Consider the following 25,206-nt stretch of genomic DNA (forward strand, 5'->3'; position numbering starts at 1 on the left):
AACAGTCCAGCTCTCTCAGCCTTTCCTCACAGGTGAGATGTTCTACACCTTTAATCAACTTTTATCATCTATGCACTTATGGAATCCCTTCTTGCTGTCTCTTATATCCCTGGCCAGATTGATTTGGTTTGGGCTTTAACTTTGCTCACTTCATCCTGCTTCCACCCTTGTATGCTTCCTTTGTGTGTGAGTTTCCAGACAGCATTTACAGATTGTGCAGGTGAATAATTTAATTGCATCCCTTTATACCACAAGTTAGTGACCACTGAGTTTAGGATTCTGTGTGTTTGAAACACCACCACAACCACCACTAAATTATTGAGTAATTTCTAAACATGTCAGGTGTTACCTTGAACAACTGCAAAGCACAGGTAAAGTGATAGTTGCCTTTTACCTTGGGAGATGCTAAAAACTGGATTTCTTTTATGTTTCACTCTGTTCCTGAAGCAGTTGGTGTGAATAGTTTATGGTTTTAAAGCTACACCCACATGAATTAGGCAACATGAATATGCATAAATGGCATTGTCACTGTGATTACTAAGCAAAATCAACTCCTACAGGCAAAGGATATTGCCCTGCAGAATTTAATGAAATGTTAATTTTCTAATTATTTATGAGTTAATATAAAAAATAATAATCATAACCACAAAAGAGGCCCAATGTTTTTTTAAAGGACATTTAAAATTTTAAAAATAATTCTTTTTAAAATATCATTTCCTACTTGTACTGTGCTCCTTGAAGTTCACTGTTCAATTGCTAACATCCACAGTCAAGGAATTTTGTTAAATGGGACTGTTATCTATGGACACAGGTGTAATTTCTTTAAGTTTTTAGGAGCAGCTTGCATTGTTTATACGATCATTTTTTCCTATCAAGACAAGAAATGAAATTAGTAACATTAGAGGCAGTTAGGGAAGAGCTGCATACAGAGACAGTAAGAGGAGAAGCACCAGCTAAAAAAATTATCACAATTAATAGGAAAAAATTGATCACCAGGAGAAAAGAGTGATACAGGAAAATGTTATTATTGCAGATGCATGCCCAGTACAATGAAACAAACAAAACCCCCAAACAAACAAACCCCCCCCAAATAAACTAACCAGGGAATGCCCAGCCACACTATTTTGCATTACAGAGATTGTGCTAATATGAGCCAAATGAGGTCTGGGAATGAAAGCCCACTATAGAGTAAAATGGAGTTTCTACCAGCTAAGCAAAGTCCAGAACCTAATGTAATTCTTAAATCTGATTTACTCAGTTTCTTTTTCTTCTTGGGAACATGATGTGGTTTCCTGTTCTTTACTGATTGATATCAAAACCACCTGACAGCATGTACTGTGTTGACTCAAGGCAGGCACAAAACATCAGATAGAAACTGCATCCTTCATGCAGACCCTTCAGACTGATGATTCAAGGACCTTCTTCAGGATCTGAATGTGTGCATATTCAAGGCAATCATGTTTTCCTTATTTCTCACCTAGACATTCATTCCTCCAGTCACAAACCAGCCCACAACAGAAACACTGACTGTCAAAAGATAACTCAAAATTTGTGCCTGTTTTCCCATCTGCAGGAAATCATCACATCTGTTCAGCAACAACACTTAAAATATTTATTTGATTCCTTTTATTTATTCACTGTAGTTTCTACTTCTTATGTTATTACTAAGAGAAAGTTTCTTGGAAGTTGCAAGTTTCTTTTAAAGATATCTTTCCAAGTACATATCAAAAAGAGAACAATTAAGTCACTCTGGAAAATGGATAAGGTTTTAGCAATAAATCATTGAGATTGGAAAGCTAAGGGAAAAGACCTTTACTGCTTATTTACATTTTCCTGAGAATCAATCTTTAAATTGCAATGAATCTTTTCCTTTTAAGGACTGGGCAGGTGTAGCACATCAAAGAAGACATATTTATTCTCCCCTCTGAATTTGGTTTTCCATCTCTGGCTATCTTCCACTGCAAACAGCATCTGCATCAGAAATAGGTATAACCCAGCAGTTATTCATTAATAATTTTTAGCAATTACATTTCTGACAATTCTTCCAGCTATGGCATAATGTAGGTTTATAACATATGGCAGTGTCTGGCCTCGGTCTGACTTTTGAGTTCACATTGGCATCACATTGTGTTGACTCCCAATCTACTTATCAAGGAGCAGAAATACTCTGCTTATCTCTCTGCTGGGAGGCAGATACACATCAGAAGCTTAATTCAGGCTCTGCTGTTCTAATGTGTATATGATATAAAAAAAATGATGATTGTGATAAATGATAAACTATAAACATATCCAGAATTAAAAACCTTGTACTGGGTTGAAAAAATGAGAGATGCCAATTAATGGATGCACTCAGACTGTTCTTGTTCTTTGCTCATTTTATCTGTTGTCTCTGTTTGAACTGCAGTCCTTCCTTTCCTTCTCCTGAGCAAAGCACCAGGGTGGTTTGCATGTGTAAAATCAGAGACTTGCCTGTTTTGAACTATTTCTAATTCTCTTTGACTTTGCTATTTTTCAAGGAATTTAATTACATCCAGTAAGGAACAAAGCTTTAAGGAAGCAAGAAACTGTGGATGTCTTTGATGCACAATTAATGATTCCCTGTAGAACATGTTTGAGCTCATGAAAGGAGTTTAAACCTGAGTTGACCAAATAGATGGCTAACAAAGCCAATTCTTAGAAACTGGGCTTACAATCAGAAGTGCATGAAAAGGACAGAGTGGAAAAAGCTGCACTACAGCTCTGCCAGCCCCACGAGCAGAATGAGTAACTCCTCTACTGTCACTAAAGCGAAGTTTACAAAAGGCAAATGTAAACCTAAGTAATTGAGAATAAGGATTAAATACTCAAAATGAGCATAAATGTAGAGAGAAATAAAGGAAGAAAAGGAAAAGAATAATGCTGTGAAGCTGACAGAAAAGAAAGAATATATGAAGAATCGAACCCTAGGTTTAAATATCCTGTTGTTCTTCTATTAATTATAGTCATGTTCATGTAGAAGTTTTTGTGTTCTTGCTGAGTGACTGAAATCAGAACATGCATTAAAATCTTCCACCTAAAGATGCTCATACTGGCATTGTTCAGAAAAGAAAAAGCTACGAAGTTGAAAGAGTGTGAAGAACACGTCAGATGTGTGAATTTCTCATCTTTCACTTAGATTTTGTAAAAAAAAAAAAAAAAAAAAAAAAAAAAAAAAAAAAAAAAAAGCTACATTGTCAGGGACAATAAAAGCAAGGGAAGGCTTGAAAAACAAGCCACACATTGGGTCGATAAAACTCTCATAAAGTGTTATCTTTATGACTACTAGGAACTTAGGAATTGTCATACTGGGCCAGGTGAATATTTTTTCTCAGCCAGTAGCACTTTTCATGTGTTTCAAAGAGAGATAAAAGAAGGCCCGTGAGGAAAATTCCTTGATAACATTTTCCATTACTGGTTGTCTTACCACCATCTCAGGTCATTTAGTTCTCATTATCCACATGATTGTCCAGTCCTTGTTTGAGCTCGGCTATTTTGGACAATGATTTTCATGGGTATGTTGTTCCCTGTGAGAAAAATATAAACATGCTTAGAACATTTAGGTTTCCACTGTCCATACTTCAAAGTCTCCTGCTTCTTGAATAGTAGTAGTTAATAATGAGCTGAAAACTAGTGGTGCAAAGAAGTTGCATTTAAAGTAGCAAACTAGGATTTGATCCTCCTGGCACTTCTGAAGGTTTTTTTCCTGTCCTTTGCTAAGTTTCTCTATGACATAATATTTAAGCATCCACATGTTTATTGCATTACCTCTAGTGATCTGTTAATTCCCTGATTGTGATGCAATAATTACTTAAGGATTTTCTCCATTCATCTCCTATATCTTCCATATTTCATTTTTGTGTTATTCTCTGCCTTTTGCAAAAAAGGGTTTCCTAGTCAGGAATCCCCCAGCACAGTATTTGTCTCAGAAGTGACCAATATCACAAACTTAAGGAAAAACTGGTTTCCCTGGTGAGCAGTGACAGGACCTGAGGAAATGGCATGAAGTTGTGTCAGGGGAAGTTTAGATTTGGAAATGGCTCTTTATGCAGAGGGTGAAGAACAGGGCTCCTGGGGAAGCAGTCATGGCATCGAGCCTGGCAGAGTCCAGGCAGCATTTGGACAATAGTCTCAGACCTATGGAATGAATTTTGGGGCTGTCCTGTGCAGGACTATGAGACAGATTTGATGATCCTTATAGGTTCCTTCCAACTCAGGATGGTCTATGATTCTGAAATTATTGCAAATGCAGTGGTGTTGTGCCCTAGTGAAACTCACCAGTAAAATCTGCAAAACTTAAAAGTGGCACCTCACCTAATCTGGATCAAATGCATTCCACAAATCTTCTACCTGGTTGTTTTAATGGATGTCTCATTTTATGACAAAAACAGACAACCACTCAGCATTCCCTATCATTCCATCCCATTCATGGTTCCATAGTCACTGTCGCATTCCACCCCTCCTTCCAGAATAAAATACTTCAGCTGCCTTTCACCTTTTCTCATTATAATTACTCTTTTCTAGACCTTCCAGGGGGTAACACCTGAGCTCGTTTCCTTTAGCAGAAACTGTGTGGCTTGTAAGGTGTGTGTTTTAAGGATGACCTTTCTCCTATGGGACTATGCCTTGTTTTCTAGGGCTGTCAGAATTCTGTGGATGTAAATTCTTAGCTGGTATCATCATTCAAATGTGTTTTCCCTTCAGTTTAACAATTTAAGGTTGTTGTTAAGATTGTTGACGTTTGTGGCACTTAAAGAGCCCTGTCGGCTTTCATTCCCTCGTTAAGTAAATGTTTTTCTGTTTGTGCTTTATTCTTTATGAATCTGAGTAATGCATGTCTAATAATAATAATAATAATGATAATAATGATAATAATAATAATAATCTATTGCTTTGATTCATACTAGGTAACATGAAAGAGTTTTGGTTTAGTTGCTTATTTGTTTGATGGGTTTTTGCTAACTGAAGGCGTTTGAACAAAAGAAATGTCTGCCAGAGCCAGGCTGCTGAAGCATGTTTGAGGTAGAATCATTCAGATGTTGAATGAAGAAGATTTATCTTTCTCTAGGCAACTGAAGGATCCCTAACTGAAGAATACAATAGTTTAAAAAGTCTTATTAGGGCAGGTGAACCATCATGTCAGGTGTCAGGAAAAGCAGAAAGAAGGCTGCTCTTAGAAAAGTCAGGAGCCATGGGTGTCCAGATTGAGGGGGCACAGTTCTGCAGCATCTGAAAGAAGCTGAACTGGTGACAGCTAGGAGCTTTTTGGAGCAGTTGGGGGAAGCTGGGAAAACCCAGTCTCCATGTGAAAGCAGCAGAGAACGGTGTCCTCTGGAGTTAAAAAAGGGAGGAAATGAGTATTTAGGGTAAGCACCTGCAGCTGCAGTCTGTTGTGTTGCTGCACATGAAGAAGCAGCTGGGGCCATAGTGGGAGTCACCCAGTACAGCAAGCTGGGTGTTCCCCCAGTGCCACCAGCTATTCCTGGTGTCCCCACAGCTAAAGGGGGGCTCAGCACAAACCTTCTCCAGGAGGCTGTGGCTGAGAGAAAATCCCTGCGGCACCTGCAGCCCTGGGAATGTAATAAACCTTTTGCGTCAACTTGTGGTTTGGTGTGCTATTTATCTTTTCTCTCTCATCTTTATTTTGAATTGTTTTCTTATCTGAAGAGTTATCTGGAAGATTAACTTAGAGATCGCTTTGCCTAAATTGTGATAATGATCACAGAGACAGCACTTGCAATTTTGATGACAAAAATACACCAGAAACAGTGCTCAGCACAAAATATATCCTAACAGTGCATTCTAGCCAGCCTGAATTGCCTATGAAATATTCCACAGTCAAGTGTTTATAGGTACTTCTTTTTATGTTTTAAAAACAAAAGTGTAGAAATCAGGAGTAATTTGTACTTAATTAAAAAGCAAGTGGCAAAAAAGTCACTTAAACTTTTTATAGTCTTGATCTACCTTAGAGGAAAAGAGACAACTTACATGATTGTAAAGGATTTCAACTGGCCTGTGATCTCTGCATCTCAATGACACTGATATCAAGCCCTTTAAGATTTGTGCCTATCAAGATTAGACTCAAATTTTGCAATTTCTTTTTAGATGTTAATCAGTAGCTATAGCTGGACAGTTAGGATTAAGCATTTACACTGTGCACATTGTAACCTTGGCTAATCTTTTATTTTAAGGAAAAAATAAGACAATCCCAAGATGAATGGGTTTTCTGGACAATAGCCACATGGAGTGCAGTCAGCAGAACTGAACAGTAATTGGGGGAAAGATTATTCCATCAGTGGGAGACTGTGACCACTGGCTCTTTGGCCACATATTTAACCCAGAGCCCAGACCCTGAAGGAAGGAACTGCACATGTGGACTTGCAAGAGGTATAACTAGCAAACGGGTTTGAATATTAAGTAATGAAAAAGCTATGCAATGTGTAACCAGTGAATGCTAATGTTTTTTTTTTTTTTTTTAAATGTTTAAATAGTGTAAAATTTTAATAATTGGGACTCAGCTTTTTGTGGCTAACGTGGCTCTCTACTTTGTGCAATCTAGAATAAAAAATAGAAATGCCTTGTCTCAGTGAATTGGTGCTGCCCACCAGGTAATGAACTGGTTCAGCTTGTTACCCAGGAGAACAGCTCTACCTGAATAACTGAATCATTTCACTTTGAGGACCTGATTGCTTTTACCATAGCCTTCAAAAGCTAAAAATCTTCTCTGCTCTTCCCAAGCCAGGCTCTTCTCTGCAGGCTGTCCTGCATTTCCATGAGAAATAAGAGTAAACCAGCTCAAAACTCTCTCCTCATCAGGGGAACCCTGGTTTGGAATGAGGCTTGTCTGTTCCAATAGAACTCTTGCAGGAGTTTCAGTAGGGATGTAGAATCCCAAAAGAAAGGGGGCTAATGTACATGCCTCAAACACTGATGTTTGGATGGCTTTGGAGCCAGCAGGTAATAATGAACAGGGGTTGTTGATAATAACCAAGGATTGATGATAATAACATGCTGTAGGAAAGAACAATGTGTGGCTGGAGAAGAGGGCCATGTGGAGATAGGGCAGCACTTTTCTGAGACCAACATCCCTGTTCTAATTCCTAGAGATAAGCACAACACAGTACAGAGCAAGTGCAGGAGTGAGGCCAAGAAGTGGACATGGACTGTAGGGGGAAAACAAAACAGCAAAGACCCCCAAATGCCTCCAACCCATTTCAAAGAAATACCTGGAAGAACTGAACTGTGCATGATAACTAATTTATATAGGAAGTAAGAAACCTGTCTTCAGGGTAAGGAAAACTTGTCTATAAAAATTTGACTTTTGCTGGAAAATAAACACCCCTCTCTGCTACAAATAGCACTTGGAGTATTTCTAACAGGGTGGCTGGCTGCAGTAGAAAAACTGCATTTTACAGTCTAGGAAGGGACAGCTACACCTGTACTCTCTGGAAGAGCACAGGTTGGAGATAAGGGCTGCAATAAACACTTGCTGTCCTTTGAAGGTAACAGGGCTGCTGTCCTGCTTGGGCACAGCTGCAGAAACAAAGAAATGAATGTGCCCAAAGTGCAAAGCAAACTCCAAATTATTTTATTGTCACCTGGGAGAAGATCTCAAACTAATTGTTCTGCTTTGCATTTTCGTCAAGCTAAAAGGAAAGGTCTGTTCATAAAAATAGAAACAGATGTATTTTAGGAACCATGAAATACACAAGCGTGTAAAACTTGTATTGACATTTGCTGTCAGTAGAATTCACCTTTTCACATTCTAAAAGTTGTGTTCTTTTTTCTGGTTTGGGACATAATCCTAATGAAATCACAAATGCAGAGTATTTTGTAGCAAAAGTGTTTGGGCTACTGCACTCTGAAAACACACTAGAATAAATGTTATCACAAAATCCTGGAATGTCTTGGCAGGAACGCTGATGAATTGAACCAAATCCTCTCAGGAAAGCCTTTTCTGCTTGATGTCTCAGAACTGATGTGATAATTGATAGAATAGGAAGCTGAGAGCATACATTACTGAAGGAAGAAAGCATGCTCATGACGTTTCACCCAGAGTCTGTGTTGCCCTGAAATAATTCCTTTTAAAAAGTAATATGGATAAGAAATTGAACAGCCCCTTAGCATGCCCTGTGAGCTCATTTGTAGCTGTTTTCTCAAACAGAAAAACAATGAGGCAGATATATTTTTATGTGGATGCCATTTAGTACTGACTTCTCCAGACACTGGAAAGAAATCAGTCAGCAAGCACACACGTTCCAATTTTCAGTTTTGCCTCTCTCATAAATTTGTGGTTCAATGCACCTTCTTCAGGTTAAACACTCTTTCATTTAAAGGATATTAAATGTCAGACTGGCAAGGGATTTTAAGAAAGATATTGTCAAGGGTGAGGTGATAAATCAGATTTTACAACTTGAGGCACAGAAGCCATGTCTGATCAATACAATCTCTTGCTTCTATGGATAATGACAATTCATGGTGTCAAGTGGACAGTGTTCATCACAGCAAACAGTCTTGGATCACCTCAACACGTAACAAGAGGAAGAGACTGTGGCAGCTGCAGATGAGAGTCAGGAAACACATATCTCTCTACCAGTTCTGCCACAGACAATAGCCAGATCATAATTATTTCAGTCAGTAAAAATACAGTAAAACACAAATAGCTAAGTAGGCAGCTTCAGTGGACACCTGGTAGAATGCAGGACTAAGAGCAGGACACATTCCTTCTGTGAATGTATCCCATTCTTGGACACCCTGGGGCTTGCCATGCACCCATGTAAATGTGACAAGAGCATCTGGTATCTGCTAACAGAATGTTTGCTTAAGGGGAAAACCAAAGAAATTATTCCTTCCCTAAGGTATTCAGAAAGACCACTTCTTTACCAGTTGGTTCTTGTGCTTTTGTCAGTCTTCCTACAATGTCATCCCTTATGAAGTACCTGAGCATGGAGCTGGCAGTGGCTGTCATTAACTCAGCCATCTCTGTCTATACAGATATGCTTTATTTGGATATTAATCAAGACAGAAAATGGGGGCAAGCAACTCATACAGCATTCTAGAGCAACTCATACAGCAGAAAGAAAGTGCAATCCAAATACCACTCTACAGGTGGTAGACTTGGCCTGCAAAGTGCTTCTGGAGATCCCAAAGCTTTCTCCTTCATAGGAAAGCATAGGAAAACATAGGATAATGAATATTGCAACAACAGTTTCTGTCCAAATAGGACAGAAATTATTCTCCTGGATCTTTTTCATCTATCCAGAAATGTCTGACTACTGCTGTTGCTGGTGTGATAATCACAGAACATTCAGAGTTGGAAGCAATCCACCAGAATCATCAAGTCCAGTTTTTACTGGAATGGCCCACAATGGATTGAACCCACTCCCTTGGTGTTGTCGGCACCTTGGTCTTGACTGGCTGAGCTAATCTCAGGAGAATGGGAGATGACAGCTTCTGCTGGTGAGCAGTGACCTTGTTATCAGCAGTGGATGTGTGGTCACTCCTACAGAGCTGGCAGCTGTCATATCCCCTGTTCCCTTCCTCCTCATCTGCTTCTCTTGTAGAACATTGTGTTTGACTGAAGTGGTTGCACATCCTTCCTTGCATTTAAGGGCACAAAGGAAATTATTGCTCCAGATACAAGAGAATAATGGGAGGAGTCATGAACAGGATGGTTGCAAGGAAGGCAGAAGAGGAAGACAGGCTGCTGCTGTGGGAAAGGTACTGGGAAATTTCCATACCTGGCACCTCATTTAGCTGCTGGGCAAATGTCTGTAAGTGAGGATAAGTGCAGTCCTGTCTAAAGAGAGAAGGACAAAGGAAGTGAAAAACTTCTGCTCTACTGAGAGGGTGAAGGGTGGGGAGGAGAGGGCTGAAGTTTCTTTAGCCATGCTGCAGAGAAAGGCTAAAGCTTTGGGCATATGGGCTTGAGGTGAAATCCTGCCTTTGCAGTTTCCCAGAGTGCAGTGGATCACACCATAGAAACTGCAAAAGCTGACTCCATAATAATGTAAATAGCACTTATAAATAGGAATGCATTAAAGCCTCTCAAGCTCAGCTTTTCTTCAACTCCATGAGCTGCTCCTTCTTATGGAGGAATTCCTGTGGGTAGCTCATCTAAGTACAGCGTTTATACAGTGAACCAAATGATTGGTTTAAATCACTTGGGTGCTATGTCATGTATTTTAGGATAGGTATAAATCAGACTGAAGTTCTATAAACCTAATTAAGAAAAAAAAAAAAACCTTTTCCATTGCAAATTTGCATTAAAATGCATAATGAGCTAAAGGCAAGTTCAAAAATGGTATTTACATGCTCTCAGTGAAGCCTACCCAGAAATTATGTTCCTAAAGTATGTGTTGTTAAATTACCTCAAGCAGTTTATAAAAACAGTTTGATGATAAAACAAACAAAACATTTTTCTTAGCCACCAAGATTTCTAGACTTATGTTGCAAAAATGGCCCTTGGAGGCACCACAAGTATTTCTCTACTCAGAACTTCGTAAAAAAAAACAAAAACCAAAGTTAACAAAACCACCCAAACCACACCATCTTATACATTGTTGTCACAATGCTTTTCATCTAGAAACACATTAAGGCAGGTGTTCTCAGGGCTTCTATTTTTCTAGCCATGAAAGACATGTCTAAAGCAGAATGTTACCCTCCCTAGAAAATCTGGTTCTACAATGTCACAGCTACAACACCAATATTTTTATTACATTTCTAGAAATTCTGTTTCTAAAAACACTTTATGAATGAACATATTAACTCAATATTTAATAATAGGGGATCTTCACACTTAAAACTGAGCCATGCAGTTGGTTTTGGTCCCAAACTGAAATACAGTATTTTTAAACTGATCAAATTTTAATAGCTGGCTTTTGAAACTAGTGGGAGAAAGAATCAAGAGCCTTACTGAACTCAGCATCTGGCAGTTAGAGTGAGACTCAGATTAAGTCACACACATTTAAGTGTCTCTTTGTAGTTGTCCAAGTATGATTCAAGTGCTTAGGATCTCGTTATAGATAAAGAAGATCTCTTTAGTACAATGAGGGGACCCTATTAGGAAATGGAACTGGCCAAATGTATCTGGTTTAGAGAAAATGCAGTCCTTTTAACCTTGACTTTTAAAGTAAGACTTCAAAATCAGTAATCCACCTAAGGTATCTTCTGCAAAACTCCCTCATAGTATTATGGTATCTGAAATATTTTCACAGTCTTTGAAAATGTTATGGGGACTTACGGAAGCATCTTTTAGAGCAGCAGCTGTAGGAAATATCCTAGGACACCTCAAATGTCACAAAATCTCTTTTTGCTATTTGAGACAGTATATCAATAGCATACAAGATCAGATGCAATTAATATCTGTGCTCCTAATCTTTTTCTGGACTCCTAAATTTTTATGCAAGGATTCAGTTAGGTGCTAGCTGGGAGTGAGAGAATATGCAGATGTACAAAACAGGGTTTTTGAAAGAAGAAAGTGTATTTTTCAAATATTTTCCAAAGAATATGATATAAATACTGTAACTGCAATAAAGCCTAGGAGCCTTCAATAGCATGTAGGTCATGTAGAGCAACGACAGACATAAATGAGAAATTTTATCATGTGGAATTTACCACCTTACATTGTATTAATGCAGTAGACTGCTCATATCTACAGTTTCCTGCAGTTATTTGGACTAAGGGTTCCATCTTCTCATATCCTGTATTAAAATTTAAATCTTGATAAAATTATTCTGACCTGGATATTTTAAAATATTTAAACAGAAATTTGGAACATGCCGGATGTAATCACTTTGCTGGGATAAAATAAAAGGTGCATCATTTATTTTTAACTATATTTTTTTTCCTAATACAACAAGTAAAGGAATTTTTTGCTAAATTGAGAAAACAGGAAATCAAAGGATGAACTTTCCAAGTACAAAAATCCAGAAGAAAAATTGTCCTCAGAATTGCTGCTCTAAAGAGATTTACTGCTTAATTTATGAAAGACTTGAAGCTATCTGTTTCCCCTTGGGCACATTGAAAAGGTTTGTGACCTTGGAGTTAGACTTTTCATCTGCTGGCCAAGATTCAAGCTTATGCAAATAGTTTAGTCTTGATACCACTATCATCTAAAGTCTTTATAGCTGGAGATTTGCTTCTTTGCGTAATGACTTTATCTCTGATGCACTGTGCTATAAAGTGAAATTGCTAGCAGTGTGCTTTTGGTGGGGGGGGGGGATAGGAGAAACACATTTTAGTTTTAAAAAACCTTTATGCATAATAAAGAGTACTTTTGCATTTGGTTTTGTTTTAACTGCACACTCTCTGTTCTCTAGTACTCAACAAAAGAATTATTCATTCACCAATAGATTATGTAATTGTGGGTATTGTAGATAAAACAGGGGTAGTAAACAAAACAATCCTTTTTCCCTGCCAAATGTATGTTATTTCCACAAATTTCAATTAAACCAATCAGTTTTTAAGGGGTTTCATAAAATACAGTAATTAAGGCAAATATTTTCCAGCACCTGGGAACAACCTTCTTTTGTGTTTGATATTATGTGTTATTGTTCTGTACGAACAGCAACATTTGTGTGGTTTGCTGCAGCCTTGATGTGAAAGTGAGATAATTCAGTGATGGTTCAATTCAAGGTGATATAATTTTACCTAAATCCATCCCAGGACTCTTGGGCTTACTCCATGTACAGTTCACAGTAGTCAAGACCCTAATGACTGGGAATGGGCACAGGTAAGAACCCCTCATATAACTCCACTCTGGGTCAGCAGTTTTGATTTTGAATGCTGCAATTTTGTAAAATTACAGTTTTCTCTGAAGTTATGATATTACTGATACAGTTAAAGTTTAACACAGGCTTTAACTTTTGTTTGCCTCTCTTTTTGAACCAATAACTGCAAAGTCCAGGGATTTCCAGTGCAGCATTGCATCCATATGTGACTGTGGATGCAGAAAAGTCACAGAGGCTGAAAATCTTTGCACTGTATGACTTAAGCTTTTCCTTCACAGCATAGCTTCATGGCACAAGGTTTTGACATCCAACTGCATCCAGTACCAGGTGTAGCCTGGTTGCAGAAATCAAGCAGTTTACCCGTGTTCACCACTGTGCTAGGAGACTCATCCATACTTAAACAATATCAGCACTTGCATCTGTGAGAATTCATTTATTTCCACCTATTAATTGCATATTGACAGGAAGATGGAGAGAAGCAATCTTTTTATTTGAGATGAAGAAAAATTACCTAAGCATATCTTTTAGGAGGAAATATATTATTTTATGCATATTTTAATGTATTTGAAATGTGAAAGTAGATCAAACACTACTTTTTTTTTTTTTTTGAAAGCACTGTGGCAAGAGCAATAACAATGAAAGCACTCCTTATAAATGAACTCACCTGTTAACAGGCCAGATTATGAGCTCAATTACATTGATATGAATCTGTAATACCTCCACAGAAAGCAATTAATCTTCTTGTTATTCTCACTATTTTAACTGCAAATAGAACCTGCTGTGACATGCCCAAGCACCTGAATTTGATGACCTTCAGGATCTTGGACAGACCTTGAAAACATCAGTGCAACTCAAAGCTGCTTATCCACATTGGTATTAGTGACCCTAAGACCATTAGAAATAGCTACAAAATTCTGAGAACAAAGGTGAAGATATCAGAATAACAAGAGGTGCTTCTGTCTGCTCTCCCAAATCCGTACAATTGTGTAGGCTTTTACTGTCAGGTAAGAACATTTTAGAGTTACTCATGGAAGATTTTCATATGGAAGTCACAGAAAGTTTCTGACCCAGATCTTCCTTGCCAGTGCTCATTGAGGAAGGTCTATGAGAAGGGGAAGTCCAGCTGACAAAAAAAGGGAAGAGTACCTAAGAGAATCACCATTAATCATCCTGCTAATGTTTGTTTCAAACCATTTGATGAGGATGCTAAAAACCTGGAAGCTAGCTGAAAACAGCTAGAGGAAAATGAAAGTTGCCTGGTGAGCAGTTGAGATATCTATACAGGAATATCCAGATGACAAGAGGAAATTGGAATAAATTGAAATTTTGAAACACCAGAAAAATTGCATGTTATAATTGAAGATACACATTAGAGTGAGTCATTGAGCTGCAATATTTACACAAAAATAATATTTGAGGGAAATTTAAGATGGATTTTTTTCTACGTATGAAAGAGTTTATTTTTGCTCTCATTCATGAAGAAATGATAGCAAAAGGTGAAAGACATATAGTCTTTCTGAATAAGTGTAAAAGGAGAAAAACAGATGTATGAAATGTGCTGCAGACTGCCTAGTAAGAGGGAAATATTGAAAAGTTTGAAACAATTACCAAGAAAAGCTACACAGGGTGGCAATGAAGAACCTGAATTACACATATTTTTTTGAAAAATAATATGATAGAACAGAAATATATAATTAAAATTTTATTAAGACCATCCTTTCCTTTAGAAGATGAAAGAAGTTATTGAACAATTATTCTTGATTTAATTCTGACAGGCAGAGAAGAGCTGCTTAAGTATTTGGTATGAAAGTATGAGATAGAGTAAAAAACATCATCCTCACACCAGGCTTAGTGATTCATTGCTAAGCTGTGAAGATATTTCAGGTGTATCTGTATATTTCCTATACACTTATAAGATGGTTCCTGATAAGTTCAGTATTTCCTTTAATGACATAAGTAAAGGAATACAAAAATAGATGTATTGATTTTTAGGGTTCTTTAATAATTTTTGGCTGCACCTTCCATTGCCTGCATCTGTTGAGGTTTTCTATCTCACAGCCGTTGTCTGACTACAGGCTCTCAGAAGCTCCAGAATCCCTGACCCACTGTTCCCAATACAGAAGAAAATTCCCAAATTAAAAGATGTAATCTACAGATTTACATATAATTAATACATTCTTTATCCTTTTTAATATCCTTTTTCTTTTTGGTTATCTCCTCCTGTCAGGCCACATGCACTCTTTAGCTGATTACTTTATGTTAAACTTGTATGGAAACTGTGTTCCTAGCTGCACTGCAGTTCAGGTTCCACATCTTAAAATGGGAAAGCTTGGGGTCTGTGTGCAGTCCTTGATGAAATATGGGAGGTGTGCTGTGCAGATCTTGGGCTGCAGACATTGCTGTGTTGTGTGTCTGCCTCCCACCAATGCTGTCCATGTCTCAGATGTTGTCCTGCTGAAATAGTCAACCTTCGTCACTTTCTGACCTGCATGGCTTTGTCCTAGACAATGTGTTACTGGCTTTTTTTTTATCTTTGATGTGACACCAGCACACATTTTCACACATCCCAAGGGGTCTCCTGTCATAGGATAATCACCAGTGGGGACAGATCCATCGTTTTGGCATGTAGAAGACTGACACAAGTTCTCAGCACACACGCATAAGATTAAGGAATTAAAGACTTTAAATTTATACTTTGTTTGCAAATCATCATTTTCTTAAGTAGTTACTAAATATTCTCAAAATATTCAGTATCAGGAGAAGCATCATGTAAGAGTTGATATCTCCTAGTTGGCAGCAACACACAAGGCATTTATTCACAGCTAATTCCAGCCATGTTTTTCACTCTACCATTGCTTTAAACTTTCCATTTCACACACTGATTAGCTCAGTAATATTATCAATTTCCTTTCTAATCTGTGAGGCACCGATGAATTCAAGCAGGGCCAGGAGGGAGATCACAAGCAACCTACAAGGCAACATTAAAATTCAAAATGATCTTGAGAAACTCGGGAAATAAGATGAAATCTCACAAGATGAAATTCAATAATGAGAAGTAAAAGGCACTGCACCCTGAAGAAGAAATCATATGTGTAGCTACAAAATGAGGGGAAACTCACAAGGCAGCAATGTGCCACATGAGACCTGGGAATGATAGTACATTCTGAAGAGAAAGAAAGTCAACAGAATGATGATAATTCAAAACTGGTGAATCTCATTCTGGGATTCATTAGCACCATGTGAGAGGTAAGATATGGGAAATAATGATTGAAGTTCACCTACCACCGTTCCATTGTAAAATTTTAAGTTTCACTGTAGTCAAAGATAGACATAGCCCAGAAAGTTTGAAGGAGGAACAATAGGAGAAAAAAGTTTGTCTCTTTTTGTCTACAGAAGGAAAGACAGAGACAGGTTGGCTATCTTTAATACATTAAATTGTATTATAAAAAAGGTGATGATTAATTGTTTTCTACATCCACAGGGGATAAGGGAAAAACAAATTAGTTTAACTGGCAAAAGTGTAATAAGAAAAACATTCAGATTACCAGAGAGTAAAGTACTGGAACAGATTGCCCAAAAAAAGCTGTAAAATCTACCCCACTGGACATTTTTAAGAAAATGTTTTCAGAAAAACATCTGACAGAAATGGTTAAGATATGCCCATCTTATCTCATATCTAGGGGACAGATTAATACATGCACCCTCAAGATCCTGTCAAGATTTATGTTTCCATGGTTTTTATATATTTAAAGATAGAAGCAATGCTATTTGAAAATAACTAGAAAAGTTGTAGGGGTGGTAAGGGTGAGGAAAGCAGTCAAACTTGAAAAAGAAATCTGAACTCACTATTCCACTGAAGATGAACATACTAAAATATTCACAGCATGTATTTTTAAAATGCTTCAAGGATACTGAAAAGATATGGGTACCCTTGTTTTATACTATAACTAAAAAGTCTGAGTGGAAATAAACACTGATTTTATTTTGGTTTTGTTTTAAATAGGGCATTTCTAGGTCTTTGAGAGCACATATGTCTTCCTGGGTGTGTTTCAGCTCACTAATTTTAGCCTGCAGCAGCTTCAAAATTTATATCTGAGTTTATTACCACAGCTACCTTTAATAGTCCATAAAAGGAAGTATGCAAAATAATGCATGATTCATCTGAGAAATTTGGAAAATTCCTTTAGAATGAGATTAAGTATGCTGTGCACACTGTGTGTGTAAATGTCTGTTTTCCTCCAGAGGTTGGAAAGAAAAGTCTAAGCTTAATTCTACATGCCACCTCTAGTTGGTACCCACCATCTCACCTTCCATCCTCCTTCAGAAACACACAGAAAGCTGATCTGTCACAATTCCAGACTTATTCAGAATGAGAAGTTCTCTATGCTTTATTTTAGCCTTCAGTATGAGAAAAGGTGACCCAAAGACTGAACTAATGACTGCAGTTTAAAGAACCCATAACTTCCTTGTTCATTACAGGTCTCTCTACCATATACAGAAAATAACAATAGTGATGCTTCCCAGATTTGTCAAACACCTTAACTGATTATTATCTGGGTAACAGTTTGATGCTTTCTGATAAAATACACTTTTCTCACTGGGAGACCAAGAAAATGCTGCTTCCTGCACAGGCAGATGAATTGATATTTATGCCTGTCATGTAAGCTAGTTTTGTTCCACTTGTTTCATCTGTGCAATTTTGTTTCACCCATTTCAGTTTCCAGACAGCAACAGTTTCATTGCCATTTATTTTCTACAATTCATCCTTATAAGCAGAGATTTGCCTTAAATAAATAACTGCCATTTTCCTAGTACTGCTGTTGATAAATTCCGAGTCTCGCATCCTATTCACCTGGAGGACCAGATTATTCATCTGTATGTTGTTACACAAAGACAACTTTGCTTTTCCTTTGTGCATTCTTAATGTTATCTGAAGAAGATGCAGAATTGAAATGAGGTTAAAACCTTAAAAGTTTTCATTTCCAGATGATGAAGCAGATCCACAACCTCTCTCTGCAGGCAACTTTATTAAATGTTCTGAACGTAGAGGTAGGAAAAAGTAGAATGTTATTGAACCAATGATTCTACTTGTGGCAGCATGTAGAAATTTACCTCTATTCATGGGGAAAAGGGATGATGGTTCTCCCTCTTCTCCCTCTTTCTCCTTTAACTACAGTTGTAGGTGTGCCAGCCTTATGGAAAAGAGGTTTGGATTATAACAGATAAGAAAACAAAAAAACACCAACAAGTTTTAATTCCAGTACAGAAACACTGAATTATTTTCAGCCACTTAAAATTTTCTCTGGTTTATATTCAGAAATGTAGAAATGAGACATGGGGCTGAAAGACCCCTAGGGTGTCAAAACATGGGCACCCTAAATAGGTACATGCAGGCTGCTGTGAGCTTACCAGAAAGAACAGACACAGGTGTGTGCATATATGCTTCACACATAACTGGGTATTGGAAATCTGTGTGGAAAGCAGCATTCTCAAAAATTCAATCTAGTCTCCATAAATGTCCTATTTCAAAGAGAAAAAGAGGCTGGGTTTTTGGCAGGAGTTGTGTGAAGCTTATGCTTATAGACCCTCTACTATTCTGCACATTCAGAGAGTTGAAAATCAGTCTATCAGGTTTGACAATGTGATTTTCAGCAATTGTCTATTAAAAAATAATCTTTATAACAACATTATTAGTGACATTTTAATACTCAGCCTTGGCACCAGTCAGCTGTTAGAATATTTTATAAGGAGGCTGAAATGACATTGAAAGCTGAACAGTGGGACAGGGATGAGCTGCAACAAAGTGAAATGCAAGGTTATGCATTTAGGCTTACAGAAAAAGCTGATTCCAGCTATGTGCTTATAATCTGGAAATAACAGACAGGGGGAAAGCAATCAGTGGATCAGCTGGAAACAGGTTGACTATGGGCCATCAGCATGGTGCATCTTTAAATATGACAGATGTGATCCTGAGACAGTTGGGAAGGGATAATTCCAGCCTTCCTAGAGAACATTCAATGAAAACATGCTCAATTCTGAAGAAATAAATAAAAGATTATTTAAACTGAAAGTATTATATTAGCACAGGAGCTATTATGTATAATCTGACCTTAATTACATTTAAATAGGAAATTAGGAGAATATTATTACTACTTTTGATGAGTTTCTCAATATTAGTGAAAGGGCTGGCAGAGTCATTGTCTTTATGATAGGGAAGATTATGGTTTGTCAGTGATGTGTTCTGATGATATGGAAGAGAATTTTTTTTTCTCCTGAGCAGAAGGATTTTCTCATATTGAAGGTGACATAGTACAGGTGATGTCACAGATACTTCTGGATTCCACTTGCTGTCACAGAAATCTTCAATGAAAATTTCTGACTATTACTGAGGAAAGAATCCACACAAAATGATGTCTTCTAATAGGCATTCTTCCGAAAACCCTTTTTCTTTCCTCTGTTTCGAAAAGCCAAATCTTACCTAGTCTTCAAACATCAGCCTTGTCCTCATGACTTCCTTCATGGAGCTGTTCAATTAGAATCCACATTCCTTTGTCTACAAGCCACTGTTTTTAAATGTATATGAAATCTATTAAGAAAGTAATTAGTAAAGATTTTCAGGGAGAGAATATGATTTTGACATGAAGATATCCCATGTGCTAATTAGTCTAAGATCCAACAAAACTAATTGAAAACATTTTAGGTGCTTTTTTCTTTAATGTCATCATTGGAACAGCAGTAAGAGAGAGTAAGATTAGCAAAGCTTTCTCATTTATTGTGTTTGTTCTGCACCATCACGTAATTATATCTAAGTTAATCTTCTGTTTAATTATAAGTCAAGTGGTGAAGAAACACAAAAGCAGTAGCATATTATCCTGGTAAGAATGTTTCTTTTGAGAGGGAAAGAAAATGGATATTTTATTCCCTCTTAACCTCATTTTTAAGCAGTTATTGACATTATACTGAATATGAAGAAACTTTAAAAATTGTTCTTGATATTAACTTCAATATTTGTGTTTCTGGGATGAGAAAATATTTAATACATATTTCAAGAGAAACAATTTTAATGGCTAGAAATGTCACCTGGAATAAGTATTATAGAGACCTGTGTTTGTGAGTCTGCTACTGTAAGTGCTTAAAAACTTATTTACATGTAAAACAATCCCTTCTTTAGTAGCAGTATTGGCTAGTGCTGCAAGATGCATTGAAATTATTTCACATATAATAGCTGGCTTTCCACAGTTTGTAACATTAAGAAAGCCTGTTCTTCTTCTCAGTGTTAGTGAAATTGTGGTATTTCTGACTTCAGCTAAACTCATGAATAAATTTTATGTTCACACGTTTAGTCCCACTACATAGTACCTTTCTAATAACACTATTTTATTATGTTCAAAAGCCTGCTGCAAGTGTTTTTCAACTGATTCAACTTATTAAACATAAATCAAATTCTGCAGTTTCTTCAATGCCCTCAGTATTTGCTTATACACAAATTCAGCCATTCTCATACACATGAAAAAAAAAATCCAGTTTAAAATAAAATCAGTTTGTTCATCTTCCAGAGATGAATAATTTATATTTCCAAGTATTGTCAAGTATAGTTCATTACAGTGTGTTCAGTTTAGTTGTTTAGACATCAGTCCTGCCCCTGAAGGTGTGTATCAACAATCTCCACTTTTGAGATGCATCCTTAATAGCTGAGAATTTTTCAGGTTGGAAATTTATGTTTCAATTCTTTCTTCTATTTTATTTTCTAAAGTAATTATTTTATTTAAAACAAAAAATTAAAAATCAAACTTTCTAACATTTAGGCAGACATTTTCTCCTGACTTTTGTTTCATCAGTGTTTTTAAATTTTATTCTCTTTTAGAAGCAGGTTGATTTTGAAACTTCAGCATTATCTTTTAAATGAAATTTCTGTCTTCTCCCAGGCATGGACAGTGGGTCATGGAACACACTCATGAGACCAGAAATTGGTGTTTTTCTATTTCATAGGCAGGATGTTGGTGCAACCTTAAATTATCCTCATGTCAATGCAGGCAGGTGGATTAGGAATTGGGAGATGGGTGACTAGGTCAGTTAGACTACTATTTTTAAAACTAACTGCAAGTATATGCTACATTTTCAGTGTATGATTTACCTGTCATGCATCATCCAGCCCAAACATGCTATTCTATGATACTGTGAATTAAGAAAAAGGCAGCTGCTGCTTCCAGCTCTGGGACCCCAGCCTAGGAAGGAGCTGGACCTGGTGGAGCAAGTGCAGACAGGGGACATGAAGATGGTCAGAGGGCTGGAGCATCTCTCCTGGAGACAGGCTGAGGGAACTGGGGATGTTCAGCTTGGAGAGCAGAAGGATTCAGGGAGACCTTAGGGCTCCTGCCAGCACCTAAAGGGGCTCCAAGAGAGCTGGAGAGGGACATTGGACAAGGGGCTGTGCTGATAGGACAAGGTGAATGGCTTAAACTGAAATGGATTAGGTTTACATTAGTTATAAAGAAGAAATTCTTTACTCTGAGGTGGCGAGGCACTGGTACAGGTTACCCTGAGGAGTTGTGATTGCCCCATTCCTGGAAGAGTTAAAGAGGGAGAGGCTGAATGGGGCTTGGAGCAGCCTGGTCTAGTGAAAGGCATCCCTGTGCCAGGGGGTTTGCAGTGAGAGTTCTGCAGTGTTCCTTGCACCCCAAACAATTCTGTGATTTTGTGACCTGTTTCTGTGAGCTGTATATTGCCTGGGCACCTATAGCCAAGCAAAGAAGGCTGTACCAGGTTTTAGTTAACATCAGGTTTTACTTGACACCAGGTTTTAGTTAACACCAAACCAGAGCTGCCCCAGAAGAGAGTGGATGAGATGATGTGTACTTGACCTATTTCTGTAGGTATATTTAATTGATCAGTCACCCAGTCTTCCAAGAAAGATTTCTGACCAGAGCATTTTTTTAGCAGCCATTGAATGTTTCAGAAAAAATATAATCTAAAGTATATATGGCATTTAGAGGGCACTAATTTTACTCTTATGCTATTTGTATGTGCAGGGTTCTCAGGAATATTTCTTTTTTTTCTGCACTCTCCAATTAAGCAGACAACAAGAAATGGGTGAATAGCACCATTAACAGTATAAAACAAAACCAAAACCAAAACCCAAAAACTATTCTGTATTTAGAATAAAAACCAAAAGCATTTGCAAAACAAGAGCCTCTCTTGTAAGCGACTGGTTTGTTTCTGAACACGAGACCTCACAGGTGGCAGTGGAGCTGCTCCAGGCTCTTGCAAACACTTCTGTGGTTCTTTTATGTTACTTTTCTTCATCTTTTCTTGTGTGTGCATGTGATGACTGATTCCCAGTTCAACAACAACTCCTCTGCTGCTCAGGAGATGCAAATATCAGCACGGTGGATACAGTGACCTGACGTGCAACAGAGGAAAATGCCTTCAATAATTAATGAGAGAATGGGATGTGGAACCACTAAATCCAGTCTGAAGTTGATTACAGAGCTGTCAGTCATCTTCAGGGCAATGTAATGAAACAGAGCAACTCAGCAGTCAGGGTATGTATGAAAGTCATTTCCTATCCCTTCTGCATATTTTTTTATGGACTATAAAACTGACAATTGGATTATTGAAAGGAAAAACTGATGAAATATGTCTGTTTTGAATGGGAACGTATCTCAGTAATATAGCCCACACACACTCTGTCCTATTTTTATCCAGACATCAGGAAATAAGTTATTCAAATGTATTTAAATAAGCTTTCTACCCCACCAATATAGTTTCATACTGCTTCATCTGTTGTGTCATGAACATAAACTACCTAGATTAAATTTATATGTAGTTATTTTGTTCCTCATATGTCCTTCTATACAAGATATGTCCCTAAAATGGCCATTTTGTGATTTTGAAACTTGCACTGTTCTTTACCTGAAGCAGAATTCAGATCAGTTTCTCAAGGCCATTTTTAATAAGAAGCAAGCCAAGTATCAGACAAATTATTTTTTAGAAGACAAAAGTTCTCAATTCTAAGTTTTTTTGTGATTGTTTCTTTTATTTCTTCTAGATTATCTGATTGATGCCTCAAATTCCTTATGAATTCTTACTGAATTCATCAAATATGATGTAGTTCAAAAGCAGATGACTGCAGAAGTGCAAGGTTGCACAGCTTTGTCTTCCCAGAGCATGTGCCCCGTGTCTATATCCTAATAACATACTAGGTCTGTTTTGATTTGTCATCTATCATATAATGTCTTCTGAAGAACTGAGAGTATTTCTGAGAGTTTTGTCTGTTTCTGCTGATACACAGAATTAGTATCCAGCAGCCCTCACTTGCCTTGGACCAGCTCTGGTGGGCATGCAGAGGGTTTTGCCTTCCTCAGAGGCCCAAGTATATTAGTGGGTTTTGTCCCTCAGCCTAATAAGGCAGATGCTGGAGGGAAAATCTATGGAAAGGGAGGTGGGAAAAGCAAGCAGGAGAGAGCCAAAGCAATGTGTTGCAGTCACTGGCTGTGGCAGCTTGGGAAATCCAGGGCTAACTGCTGTTGCTCTGTGGAAATAACCTACAGCTCATGGCTTCTGAAACAGATAATGTGTCAGCTGGAAACAACAGGGAGAGTGGAAATGAGAGACCAGGGACAGGAAGGAGATCAGGGAGTAACTCTGAAAAAAACCTCAGGGGGAAAATGATCAGGAGTGCATGTCTAAGCTTGATGGATATTTTATGAAGGAGACAAAAGAAAATGCCTGTTCAAATTGCTTGTGCATACAGCTAAGTAAGTAGGAGCTGAGTATGCAGATCTGTGAAACAACCTGTAAAAGCCAGATCAGAAAATGCCAGAGTTGTTCAAATGTGTGGAGTTGTGTTAGGAAAAAGCACTGTAAATTTAGACCCTGAATAAGATTTTCCAAAAGCTACAAAATTTGGAAACAGTAGTCCATGTTATGCCCCAAACAACTACTAATTTTCTGATGCTGTTGCTTTCACAAAAGAAACCCACATCAGTATATTGATGGCTACTGGGGAGCCAACACATGTTAAGAGCCAGAGTTATGTCCCTATTTCTTCCTATCCTATAGTCCATATGTTTTACTCCTAGGTAAGCACATTCCTCTATTTTTGCAGGGCATTAGGACTAAAGGCAATGTCTGTTAGGGTATTTTCTGCAGAGAAATTACTGGAAAGTGAAATAGATAAAGCATGGACCAAACCCCAGTTCAATTAGTTCTCTGTTCCAACCCATTCTGCAGTATCTTTTACAAATATGCTTCAGAAAAGAAATTATCTCAGAAGTATTAGTAGGGGAATTTTCTGAGATTTTTTTCCCTCTGCAGTAAAAATCCCATATCCTCTAAAAGATAGTTCTTCCCAGAGCACCTTACAAAAACTGACAAGATAACTACTTTTCATTTCTAATTGCTTATGTAGAAATTTTTTCTTGCTAAAAGTCAATGGAAAAGCACTTCAAAAAGGTATGAAAAAATATCTCTTGTTGCAACATTTTAATGTGTATTTTTTAAAAATATGAGTTTATGAGCAACTTTTGAAGCAGTGGTAGTTTTTATGCTCTGTGGACTGGAAAAACATTTGAATCTTGAGAGTATGACAAAAAAGTCTTGAATAACTCCTTTAAAAATGAATAATATTGGAAAAACAGACACAAAGTAGAAATACTTTTGGAACACAACTCTGTTTTATGAAATTTATGTGTCTATAAATTGAAAAATATTGGCTTTGCTTGAATCTAGTCAGTAATTTCTTAGCAGTGCAGCTTGGTAAGGCTCCTATCCAGCCTTTAAGGTGCCATGTCAACTTCTGCAACTGTGGCTATATTTCTGTGGACTTCAGTAAAAACTTCTGATATTTTCTTTTTTTTATTATTATTTTTAGAAGCATAAGGAAGGAGTGTATATTATGGTCCCTTTGTAAACATTTCAGGGCAGCATTCCTGCATCAGGGAATGACTGGGAGGTGGCAGGAGGGATCTTTGTCACTATTCCATGTGAGGAGAAGGAATTGTGACCAGGTGGAGGAGATATTAGTGCTCTAGGACATTTTGTATAAACACTCTGTGATTGACCTGCATATTCCCACAAGCCTCTGCTGAGAATTAACTTTGATGTTTACAGCATGACCCGTTTTTCCCTGTTTTTTCAGTGTATCAGGGAGCTTGTCAACATCACCAGCTGACTCTGCCATAACCAGCTGTCTCTTCTCCTCGAGCTTTATAAAATGCACAGGGTGAGGCTGACTGAGCACAATGTGGAGAAATGCAGAACATGTTAAAAAAAAAAATAATTTTGGACCACATAAAAATAGAGCATTGTAAGAGCTGTGACAAAGTCATGTTCTGACTTCTTTTCAAATATCTCTCTAGGAAATTTCTCATACAGTCATATAATATTGTAATTATTATAGAACATAATAAACTTCAATTTTAATATTTCAGAATTGTATAAAAGTTCTGTTCATGTATTA

At 37.5% G+C, this 25,206-nt stretch overlaps 1 long non-coding RNA gene across 1 annotated transcript; it reads left to right on the top strand.

Annotated features, from left to right (window-relative positions):
• LOC306801688 lies at positions 1 to 25,206 on the top strand. Its single transcript, XR_013774161.1, has 3 exons — positions 1 to 32; positions 22,086 to 22,288; positions 24,619 to 25,206. It is a non-coding gene; the product is annotated as an uncharacterized lncRNA (long non-coding RNA).

This window comes from Erithacus rubecula (assembly GCF_903797595.1).
Source record: "Erithacus rubecula genome assembly, chromosome: 4".
Lineage (NCBI taxonomy): Eukaryota > Metazoa > Chordata > Aves > Passeriformes > Muscicapidae > Erithacus > Erithacus rubecula.